Below are 12,196 nucleotides of genomic sequence, written 5' to 3'. Positions count from 1 at the left end.
GAGATTTTTTTAAATTGGCTAAGACCTGCTTTCTGCTTTCACAGAGCTATACTTTCTATAAACTTTCAACCTAACTGCATTCGTTTAGCCTATTCATCCAAATTTGTTGTCCATGAGACATTTCATTTTACCTCAGGTTTTCAGTGTTTTTGTGACTTATTTCTGTAAAGGAAATGCAACTAGGCATTTGCACTTGCTCATTCATTGGGCAAGCACTTGCTCAGTCTCATCCTCGGATTCACAAATGGAAAACTTGTTATTATTACTTCCTTGTCTAAATAGTCCAATTTGGCCTTGCCTCTTGGGGGAGGCAACCCAAGGGCTTCCCTAACCCATCTAGTCTGTAGTAACAATAGGTGGTGTGTACAGAGGAGCAGAATTTATGCAAGGTGAGGTGATGTCCTGTACTTACTGGGAATTATTTTTACATCACGGGGAATAATTGCAGTCCCCTCTACCGTAGGCTGTGGACACCTGAGCCAGCTGGTAATGCATCTCTGGACTTGGAAAATTTTTTCAGAAGGTGCTTTGGCGTACTGGAAACCACCAGCACCCCATTGTCCCCACGAATTGGGGCAGGGGATGAGAAATGGAAAGGGGTTCCTCCACACAAACCAGATTTCATCAGGATTCAGAGCATGGATCCATTTCTGTTGTTTGGTTTTTTTTTAATTTATTCATTTATTTATTTTTGGCCACACTGCGCGTCATGTGGGATCTTAGTTCCCCGACACGGATCAGACCCGGGCCAAGACAGTGGAAGCGTGGAGCCCTAATCATTGGACCACCAGGGAATTCCTGAGCATGGATCCATTTCTAACATTAACCTCATTAGACCTGTGTACTATCGAAATGGTGACATTTTAAATTACTATGATAATGTAGAGACTAGAAATTGTATAGACACGTCTGGTGATTGGTGCTTTTAGGAAAACCCACATGGGCATGTAAATCATAATCATTATGTAACCTACTCTCAAATTGTTCTAGAAGATGCGTATATAGTTGGAGAGGAGTAATGATAAGTTGTGGTACAATTTAAAAATTGGTGAACGAGGGTAAAACATACAGAAATCCTTTGTACTCCTTGTAATTTTCATGTAAGTTTGAAATAGTTTCAAAAGTGCTCCTTTAGGCCTGCAAGGTTGCCTGCATGTGAGAATGTGTCAGTGAGTTATCAGCCTTGTATATCCTGCAAAAGGGAGAAAAAATCACAAAGGCAAACATGTGACTGTTAAAGCCACTTTCTCCGTGAGAAAGAACGGAAGTCACTAGACAATCTACTCTTGATTCCATGCTCAGAAGCAAGCTTGTGAGGGTATAAAACCAAAGAAAGGAGAGTTTGCTTTATTTTTAAAATTTCAGGTGGGAGGGAGAGAAGATTTGGGGGAAGGAGGCCCTAGAATGGGGAGAAGTTGAAAATAAAGGAGAACGGTAAGTGCTGTAGCAAAGGGGATCCAGAAAACGGGTATGTGAATTAATAATGGATATAGAAGCAGAGGCGAGTCTTATTCCAAAGTGGCAGAAGGAAGTAAAAATGCAGAGAGACACTGGTGGGTAGATGATTAAGGTGAGGTAGTTCATTCTCTAAAGCCTCTCTTTTCTCCATGAAGTAGGAAGCAATGCCATCTTCTGAGAAAGATGCATCCCGAGTAGGATTGGGCTTGAGGAGAGGAGTGGAAAAATGTTCCTTGAGGGTCGTGGAGAGAGGCTTAGTTAAGAATTGCTGATGAGTTTTGAGGTCTCACCTGAGATACTGGGATGTTTAAATTTATGGGACCCTGAAATTTGTGATTTTGCCCTGGTAGCATTCAACAATATGGAAATAGAAGCAGAAACTAATGTTGGACATCTAGTATGCATTCAGTATTTCTACAGTGAATGAACAAATGGATGTATGGGTGACGTATCGCTGAATGTAAGTAGTCAAAAAAGGGGCAAGGGAATTGAGGGAGATACTGGTGAGTGTAGTTGAATTGGTGCATTCTGGTGTCTGGGCTGTGTAGGGAAGGAAGTGAAGCTATGAGGTGACCATTATACTTAGAGAACAGTGAGATATCAGGGGATTTATTTTCCAGTGAGGTTCAAGTAGGCATAGTGGGGATAGGTGTAAGAAGACTGAAAAAATATTTTAGAGAGCACCGAATTCTAGCCATGACTGGAAGTAACGAAAACGGGTGGAGGTGAAGGTGATTGGAATTGAGGATAATGATCTATGAGGCAGTCAAGTATTCTCTACTTGGAAGAACACTCTGGATGATGGTGGGAGATACAGGATGGACAAGAAAATGGTAGTTGTGTCACTGGTATTATATCTTGTCCTTTACACTCATGTTCTGCTGCAGCAGCTGACTCATGCACAGAAGAGAACCAAAGCTTGGTAAATGATTAATTCCTCATTTTGAGTTTTCAGTCAATACCTGAATCTCTTAGGTATTGGAAAACAGTAAGTGTTATATGGCCACTTAAAAAAGTCCAGTTGCTTGTTACAATGTCATGGAAATTAGTAAATTATTTCCTACTTTACTTGCAAGGATATTGGGTGGTAAATACCATTGAATCTGTGCATGAGAAAAGCAAGTAAATTCTTTCCTACTTTACTTTGCAAGGATATTGGGGAACGGTAAATACCATTGGATCTGTGCATGAGAAAAGCAAGAGGTAAGGGAAATAGAATTCAACTTAGGCCAAGGCCTGAGTCTAAATTCATCCCAGTAGGAGCCGCAACTGCGATGTTTGCCAGTTAGGTGGTGTGCTTTCTATAGACATGGGGCAAAATTAAAGCATCTAGTATTTGCCTGGTGTAGGCTGGCTTCTGTTTCTCTGAAAGATCATCTGCACTTCATATAGGTGAACAGTTCTCTCCTAGGCAAGAGGCTATCTCTTTGCTTTTCTATCTGTAAAATTCATTTATTCATCAGATGCTGTGTACCTGTGGACCAAGATTATGCTAAATGCTAGGGTTATAAGGATGAATAGGAGGGCACCAACAAGAATTTTAAAGAAGGTGGGGATGGAACAATTAGTCTTGCTCTTAAGAAACAAGTAGAGATAATGTAGAAGGTTTGGAGTGGGGAAAGGCTCAGTAAAAAACTGTTTGAGAAGCCCTTTGCAGTAGTTCAAACCAGAAATCAAAAGGGCCTGTGGAACAGTGAAAATAGGGATCCAGGAGACGCTAGATTGAGTAGATTTCTGGGGTAGATGAGATGAGATTTGGGCACCATTTTGATAAGAATGGGCTGTGAGAGGCACATGGTGACAATATTCAAGGTAGGAAATACAGAAATAGGGACAGTTGGAGGAGGAAAAAGAGTTCAGTTTGAGACTGTTTGAGTTGCCTAGAGCTGTGCTGTCCAGTATAGTAGCCACTGGCCACATGTGGGTATTGACCCCTTGAAATATGGCTAGTGAAACTGAGGAACTTTGGAATTTTATTTACGTTTAGTAGCCACATGAAGCTTGTGGCTACCATATTGGCCAGTACAGGTAGAAAGCATTTCTATCACCTCAGAAAATTCTTTGTACAGCATGGAATATAGCATACCATGCAGATGAAGATTTCTAGTGGGTAGCTGGAAATAGGAGTGTGCATCTTGGAGAAAAAATTGGGGCTAGAGAGATGATTTAAGAGTCACTGGGAATAGAGTAGTAATGAAGCGGTGGGAATGGATGAGATCTCCCAGAGAGGGGAGGTAGAGCAAGAAGAGAAGCAGACATAGGTGAGAATTCTAGGGAACACAACCTTAAGGAGGCTGATGAAGAGATGCTTTCAAAAGAGACTGAAAGTGTTTCTTCTAGTGCCATGTACTTTTTTTTTTTGGCCTCCAATTTTGTCTTGTATCTCCTGTGCTAAATGCGGTGTCCTGCGCACAGTAGGGCGTAAGCAGATTTTCCAAGAACTTACTCAAGTTCTTGAGAGTACCTCACTGTTAGCTTCATGTGATCATTGTATCAGGAAACGTTGCTCTGGGTAGAGCAGGTGAGGCCGCCTCCGAGGATATCTAATATGGTCTAGACAGAGTACAGCACTAGGAATGACAGTCTTTTGACCTTACTCAATCACCCTCTTTTGTTAACACTTTTCCTTCATGCCCAGCTATGATTTTCTGGATTAGGTTTAAATCAATTCCTTGCAATACCCTCCAACTCTCTTGCCTTTCTGTCCTCATTCACCTAGTTTAGGGGTTGGCAACCTTTTCCTATAAAGGGCCAAATAGTAAGTATTTTCAACTTTTATGGGCCATGTGCAATCTGTTGTATATAGTCTGGTTTTTTCTATAACACTTCAAAAATGTTAAAGCAGTTTTTAGCTTGCAGCCTGTAAAAAACAAGCCACATACTAGATTTCCCTGCAAGCAATAGTTTGCTAACCCATTACCTAGCAAGACCTCAATCTGGATGAACCCAGCTCTTGCCCCTACATGCGTCCTGCGAAGTATTCCTGAAGGAATCAGTAACTGTATAGATTGGTATCACCGTGAAAACACAATCACCAGCCTCAGCTTCATATATACATTACTGTACAAGTTTATTATTCTTCCCCATTGACATAATGAATATTTCACACCTTTTCCTCCTCAAATCTCCCATTTCTCTCTACCACACAACTTTCCATATTGGCTGGGCAGTTCTGGTCAGTGTCAAGGTCAGGCAAACACAAACTCAGCCTGTTTATCAAAAACAGTACCTCTAGCACATTATTAGGGACACTGCCTGCTTACTTGGTCTCGACTGGCTTTCTCATGTGTTCAGTCAACTGGTGGGCCTGCTGATCTAGGATGGCCTCAGCTGGGATTATGGGGCTCTTTCCATGTGGTCATTTGTCTTCTAGCACATTAGCCTGAGCTTGTTTCTATCGTGGTCACAGGGGTCCAAGAGAGAGCAGAAGTGTGCAAAGTCTTTTGAAACCTGGGCTCAGTATCAACACACTGTCATTCCCTCATTGTGTTGCCTACGGCAGTCATAATTCCAGGCAGATGCAAGGGGAGGGAAAAGAGACTCCACTGTTGATGAGAGGAACTGCAGAGTTACACTGTAAAAGGTGTAAATATTGGGAAAAGTGACTTGTAATTTTCCCTCTCTACCTACCATGACGTTCATCTCTCCACTCAGTGGATGAAGCCCTCTTTCTCTAGGCCTCTGTTCTCAAACTTTCACACGCATCAGAAGCATCTGGAGAGTTTGTTAAAACATGGATTGCTGGGCGCCACCCCCACAGTTTCTGATTCAGAAGGTATGGGATGCCAAGAATGTGTTTTTCTAACAAGTTTCCAGGTGGTTCTGATGCTGCTGCCCTGCAAACCAGTTTGAGAACCACTGATGGAGGCTAATCCTCCCTATGTGCTCTGGATTTCACTTACCGTCACTTTAATCACAATTTTGATGTCTCAGTTATCCTCCTTCCTCCTTTATCTCTTGTTTTTCAGTGACTTTGCTACTCAGAGTGAGGTCTGTGGACCAGCAACGTCAGCATCACCTGAGAGCTTGGTAGGAATGCAGAGTCTCAGGTCTACTGGATCAGAATCTGCACTTTAACAAGACCTGTGGGTCATTCGTGTGCGCATTAATGTTTGAGAAGCACCGCCTGTGGGTAGTTCTCATCAGCAAGCAAGCGAGCATGTTCTTGATGTCCTCCTCCAAGCTTGCCTCTCTTCCAGTGTCCCTGTTAATAGTTGGCACCACCATTCGTGCAGCGCCTCAGGTTAAACAAATGGGAGCTCTCCTTGACTCCTCTCTCGCATATCCTTCATCCAGTTCAACAGCAAGTTTTGTGGGATTTTAAGGTTATATATCCAGCAACTTCACCACTTCCACTGCTTTGATCCTAGTCCGATATGCCATGTCTCGCACTGGGACTACTGCTATAGCTTCTTACCAGGTCACTGCTTCCCCCTTCCCCCTTGCAGTTTGTTTTCTGTTCTCCCTCTCAAAATCCTGCAGTGGTACCCCAGCATATTTAGGATCAAAACCGTTGTTCTTATCTTGATAAGTCTGTCAGGCTTTACGTGAACGGCCTTGCCCACCTCTGTCTTCCCTCTCCCCAACCCATTCCACCCCACAACCCTGCACACCTTTTCTTTTGCGGACCCAGTTCACTACTGCCTTCCCGCCTTGGTACCGTCTCTATTTTTTGAGTGGAATGCTCTTCACGCAGTTGGCATGCCCTCACTTCGTTTGTGTCTTCCCTGATCAACTCATGTAGTATAAGTAGCCCCCGTTACTCTTTATTCCCTTATTCTGCTTTATTTCTCCTCATTGCCCTTACTGCTACCTGGCATCTACCAATACTTTCTTATCCGACTCCCACACTAGAATGTCATAAGCTCTAAACTTAACTTCTCCATTTTAGTCATGGTGCTACCATTTTCACAGTCATTCAAACCAGATACCTGGACTGTAGCCTTGATTCTTTATCCTCTTCTTTTCTGCTGCCGTTCACGCAATTCTATCACTAAAATATATCTCTTCTTCTACTCCCACTGCCACTGTCCTTATCTAAGCCCTCATCATCTCCTACTTGAGTCACCTCCCAACCGAACTACTCGTTCTGTGTAGGAGCCAGAGAGTTCTTCCAAAAAATGTGATGAGACTATGTTATTTTTTGCTTAAAACCCTGCAAGGTGTTCCCAGTGCACTTCATTCCTTGTATTTCAAGGTCCCGTTTACCTCTTCATCAGCACTGCCTACCATCTACCCCTTGTTCTTGAAGTTCCAGCTACAAGTGTCTTTCACTTTTTCTTTTTGACCTATTTCTGTTTCTGTCCCCCTGCATGGAATCCCCCGTCCCAGCTTTTTTTGAATAGTTGATTCCTTCTCATTCTTAAAGATTCAGCTGAAATGTGACCTACTCAGAAAAATATTCTCTTACCATTGTATTAAAATAGTTTTTTCCAATGTCCATTATTTTCCATCTCATGACTCTGCTTGCTTTCTTTGTATTACTTCACATTTGGCAATTTCTTAATTGTTTACACTTTTACATCTTTATTGTCTGCTCCCTCCTCCAATCAGACTCCAAGCTTCTGAGGGCGACTGTTTTTCACGTATCTCCAGATACCCAGTTCTTTTCACAATACCTGACATACAGTAGATACTCTGTAAATGCATTGGATGAAGTAATGCCCAGGTGAGGTAGAGAGTCTGCTGAATCCTTTCTTCTCACCATTCTGTGACACTTCCCTTCTTCCCCGACCTTGGTCAGATTTTACGTACAGATCTATCACATGACTGTATCTCTGGGACTTCAGTTCTTTGAGATTCTACACTATAATTGTTGATGTTTAATAAATCCACTGTTATTCAAAGCTCTGTTGTTTCCTACTGGTAGCATAAAAGGAAGCGTGTCTTTTTTTTTTTTTTTTAAGGAATTTTGGATCTGATTTCTTTTTCTCAGTTAAAAATCTAAACCCAACTAGTGGCAGAATAGCTTGTATAAGTGATAAAAATGGACGAAATATAAAGAACAAATACTTGAAGGCACTGAAAAAAAAATCAAAAGGCAGAAACTAGAGGGAATTAGACTACTGAAAGACAGGAACTGTACTGCATGAGAACTGCATTTGGCTTTTCTTCTAAGGGTTCCCCCCCCCAGTCCACATGGAGGTTTGCAGACAAGCAGAAAATCACAGGCATTGAATTAGAAGATGAACCCTGGGGCTGCCAAAGTGATGATACTGAAGGGGAAAATTCTGAAAGAAAGGAAACACAACGGGGGACTCCTAGAATTTGTATATAACCTTCACTCAAATCCTTAGCTGTCCTTGCAATGTATACAGGCAGGGGAGAATCCAAGGGGCCCAGGTAAGCAATAGCTGGAAGGCTGGAAAAGCTCAACAGATATCTCAGCTGGGAAGGGAAGGCCGAATTTGGAGTCTGAGTCCCACCAACTTGGAAAGGCAGTGGAAACATGTAGGGCTTTTCACTTGAAACCCCTCAGGACCCTGCCTTAGCAGAAAAGACTATACCCCTGAATAAGGGAGTCACCTTTCATTAAAGGCAAAACTTTAACAGATGTGTGAAACCCACCACAATGTGTGAAACAAGACCTCTGTAATTTCAAAATGAATAGCTGGTAAGTTAGCATGCTAGAACAAAAAGCAACACTCTTCAGAGAAAATAATAGAATCCAGAGTTTCTACAGCATGTCTGTAAATGTCCAGTGTAAAATAAAAAATTATTAGACATGTGAAGGAATCCATAGGCAAGAGAAAAAACAGTTACAAAAACATGCTGTGAGATAATCCACATGATGGAATTAGCAGACAAAGACTTTCAAGACACTATTATAAATATATACATGAACTTAAAGAGAAGATAGCTATAATGAACACAGAGTTTCTCAGCTGAGATATTGAAAGTAGAAAAAGCCAGTAGAACTGTTAGAACTTTTCAAAATAATACTTGAAATGAAAAATTCACTGGAGCCTAAACAATGTATTGGAGGAGCCAGAAGGGAAGTGACATCAGATGGAAAGAAACCAGTATCTACAAGTGGGAATGAATAGCATCAGAAATGGTAAAAAGCACAGGAAAATAGAAAAGACGCTCATTTTCTTATTTTATTTAAAAGACAACTGACTTTTTACAATAAAGCTTATAACGTTGTATTATGTGGTTTATAATATATAGAAGAGTAAAAGTTAGGACAATAGCACAAATGATGGGCTGGGGTGGATGGAATTACATGGTTGCAAGGATCTTTTACTTTATATTTACTTGATCTTATCATATTGATTATAAGTAGACTGATATAGGGGCTTCCCTGGTGGCGCAGGGGTTAAGAATCCACCTGCCAATGCAGGGGACACAGGTTCGAGCCCTAGTCCGGGAAGATCCCACATGCCACGGAGCAACTAAGCCCGTATGCCACAACTACTGAGCCTGCGCTCTAGAGCCCGCGAGCCACAACTACTGAAACCCACACGCTTAGAGCCTGTGCTCCGCAACAAGAGAAGCCACCGCAATGAGAAGCCCGCGCACCGCAACCAAGAGTAGCCCCCGCTCGCCGCAACTAGAGGAAGCCCGTGCACAGCAACGAAGACGCAACGCAAAAATAAAATAAATTTATTTAAAAAATTTAAAAAAATAAGTAGACTGATATAAATTAAAGATGCATGTTGTAAACAACAGAGCAACCACTATGTGTACACATATATGGGTGGGGGGAGGAAGAGAAAGCTAAAAGAAAGAATTTATAGCTAAGAAAGATAAAAGTAAAATATATATTTGATTAACCCAAAGGAATAGAGCAGAGGAACAAAATCAGATGCAACAAACAGCAAAATTGCAGTTTTAAACCCATATAATAATTAAATGGAAATAATTTAATGCTCCAATTAAAAGGCAGAGATTGTCAGACTGGATAAAAAAGGAACACCTAACTATAAGCTATATACTAGAGGTGCACTTCAAATATGAACAGAGAGGTTGAAAGCAATAGGATGGAAAAAGATATACCATGCAAACAGCATAAGAAAGATGTTACGGGTTTTGTAATAACACATGACGTAGACGTCGATATAACAAGTATCAAAAGGACATTTCATAATGATAAAGACATAATTTATCAGGAAAACAACAATCCTAAATGTGTATGCATCTAATAACAGAGCTACAAAATTTATGAAGGAAAAACTGATAGAACAAAAGGGACACATGGACAAATCAATAATCATAGTTGGAGATTTTAACACCCCCCCTCACTACTTGATATAACAAGTAGACAAAATTAGTAAGGGTATAGAATACTAGAACCACACTAATAAACCAACCTGACATAATTGAAATTTATCAAACATTATACTCAAGAACTGCAGAATATACATTCTTAAGTGTATCCAGAAGATACTTGATATATCAAGATAGTCATTATATGCTGGGCCATAAGGCAAGTTTCAGTACATTTCAAAAGACTGAAATCTTACAACGTATACTTTTGGATCACAACAGTTTAAAATCAGAAGTCAATAACATCAAGCTGTTTAGGAACTTCCCAATATTTGAAAAATAAACAGCACACTTCTAATTAACTCATAGGTTAAAGAAGAAATCACAAGGATACTAGAAACTATTTCAAATGGAATGACATTGAAAATACAATGTATCAAAACTGATGGGATGTTAGAACTTAGATAAGAAAAGGGAAATTTATAACCTTAAATGCTTATATTAGGAAAGAAAGATGTATAAAATTAGTGATCTAAACTTCTACCTTAACAAGCTAGTAAAAGAAGAGCAAATTAAACCCAAAGGAAGTAGGAGAAAAGAATAATTTTAAAAAGGGCGCTACATCATGACCAGATGGGATTTATCCCAAGAGTTCTAGGTTGGTTTAATATTCAAAAATCAATCAGGGCTTCCCTGGTGGCGCAGTGGTTGAGAGTCCGCCTGCCGATGCAGGGAACACAGGTTCGTGCCCCGGTCTAGGAAGATCCCACATGCTGCGGAGCGGCTATGCCCATGAGCCATGGCGCTGAGCCTGCGCATCCGGAGCCTGCGCTCTGCAACAAGAAAGGCCACCGCAATGAGAAGCCCACACACCACCACAAAGAGTAGCCCCCGCTCACCACAACTAGAAAGAAAGCCGGCACATAGCAACAAAGACCCAACACAACCAAAATAAATAAATAAATAAATATCAATGTTTAGTATGTTAACAGAGTATATGATCATCTCAGTAGATACAGAAAAAAACATTTGAGAAATTCAACACCGATTCATGATAAAAACTGAGCAAACTAGGAATACAAGAAAACATTAATCTGATAAAGGGCATCTAAGAAAAAACAACAGCCAACTTGTTTACCAAGTGCAAGCTTGTACTGCTTACCAAACGACAGGCCAATAAATCAAGAGATGAGGTGTTGGGGCAAGGAATAGCGACTTTATTCGGAAAGCCAGTGGACTGTGAAGATGGTGGACTAGTGTACCAAAGAACCATCTTGCCTGAGTCACAATTCAGGCTTCTTTTATACTAAAAGAGGAGGGGGTGTGGCTGGTTGCTGCAGACTTCTTGGTGCAGGAATCCTTTCTTCTTGCAGCTGTCGAGGTAGCCCTGGTCACATGTTCCTATAAACCCCAAGAAGACAAATGTTATTCTCTGTTCTGCAACTTTTAATCTCTATATGAATGGAAAAGTGTTACACCTTTAAAGGTCAGAGCCTTGAGAATGGGCTATCCTGTCTATTTCAGGCTGGAGGCAATATTCTTTTGAGTTTGAGGAGCCCTTGGTGCAGAGCCAGCATGACTAAGCACAGGCAACAGAACACGAAGGTTAGAGCTAAAGGAATAGATTCAATATGGAGTCAGGTTTGTTCTTCTCTGTTACAAACTTTGTAATTAAAGTGAAACATTGTTTCCCTGCTGAGACAAGTAATAAGGGTGTCAATTCTCAGCAGTTTTATTCAACTTTCTGTTGGAAGCCATAGGAGGTGCCATAAGGAAAGGAAGCAGAATGAAAGGCATAAGGACTGGAAAAGAAGAAGTAAAAAACATGTATTCAAAAATGACATGATTGTTTACCTAGAAATTTTTAAGAAATCTGTAGAATAATCACTACAACTAATAAGTGAATTAGTGAATTCTATATACTAGCAACAAAAATTTGAAAATGAAACTTTAAAAACAATTCAATTTACAGTAGCATCAAAGAACATAAAATAGTTAAGAATAAATTTAACAGATATGTAGAAGATCTGTACTCTTAAAACTATACAATATTGCTGAGGGAAATCAAAGACCTAAATAAATGAAAATTTACGTTCATGGGTTCAAAGGCTTGACATTGTTAAAAATGTCACTTCTCAAGTTCATCTGTAGGTTCAATGTAATTCTGATCAAAATCCCAATATAGTCAAAATCCCAGAATAGTCAATATAATCTTTACAAAGAAGAATAAAGCAGTATCAGCAACTAGATAAGTGGATCAGAATAGAGTTAGAAATAGACCTGCACACATACAGTCAACTGTTTTTTTTTTGACAAAGGTGCCAGAAGCCATTCAATGGGAGAAGGAAGAGTTTTCAACAAATGAAACAGTTTGTGCCGAACAATTGGAAGTGCAGGAATAAAATGAAACCTTGACCTCTGCCTCACACCACAACAAAATTAATTTGAGATGGTCACAACCTAAACGTAAAAGCTAAAAGCACAAAGACTCTTAAAGAAAACACAGAATATATTTATGACCTTGGAGTAG

This window comes from Pseudorca crassidens, chromosome 7 (genome assembly GCF_039906515.1).
Source record: "Pseudorca crassidens isolate mPseCra1 chromosome 7, mPseCra1.hap1, whole genome shotgun sequence".
In the NCBI taxonomy this organism is placed as follows: domain Eukaryota; kingdom Metazoa; phylum Chordata; class Mammalia; order Artiodactyla; family Delphinidae; genus Pseudorca; species Pseudorca crassidens.
Note: the sequence above shows the minus strand (reverse complement) of the source record.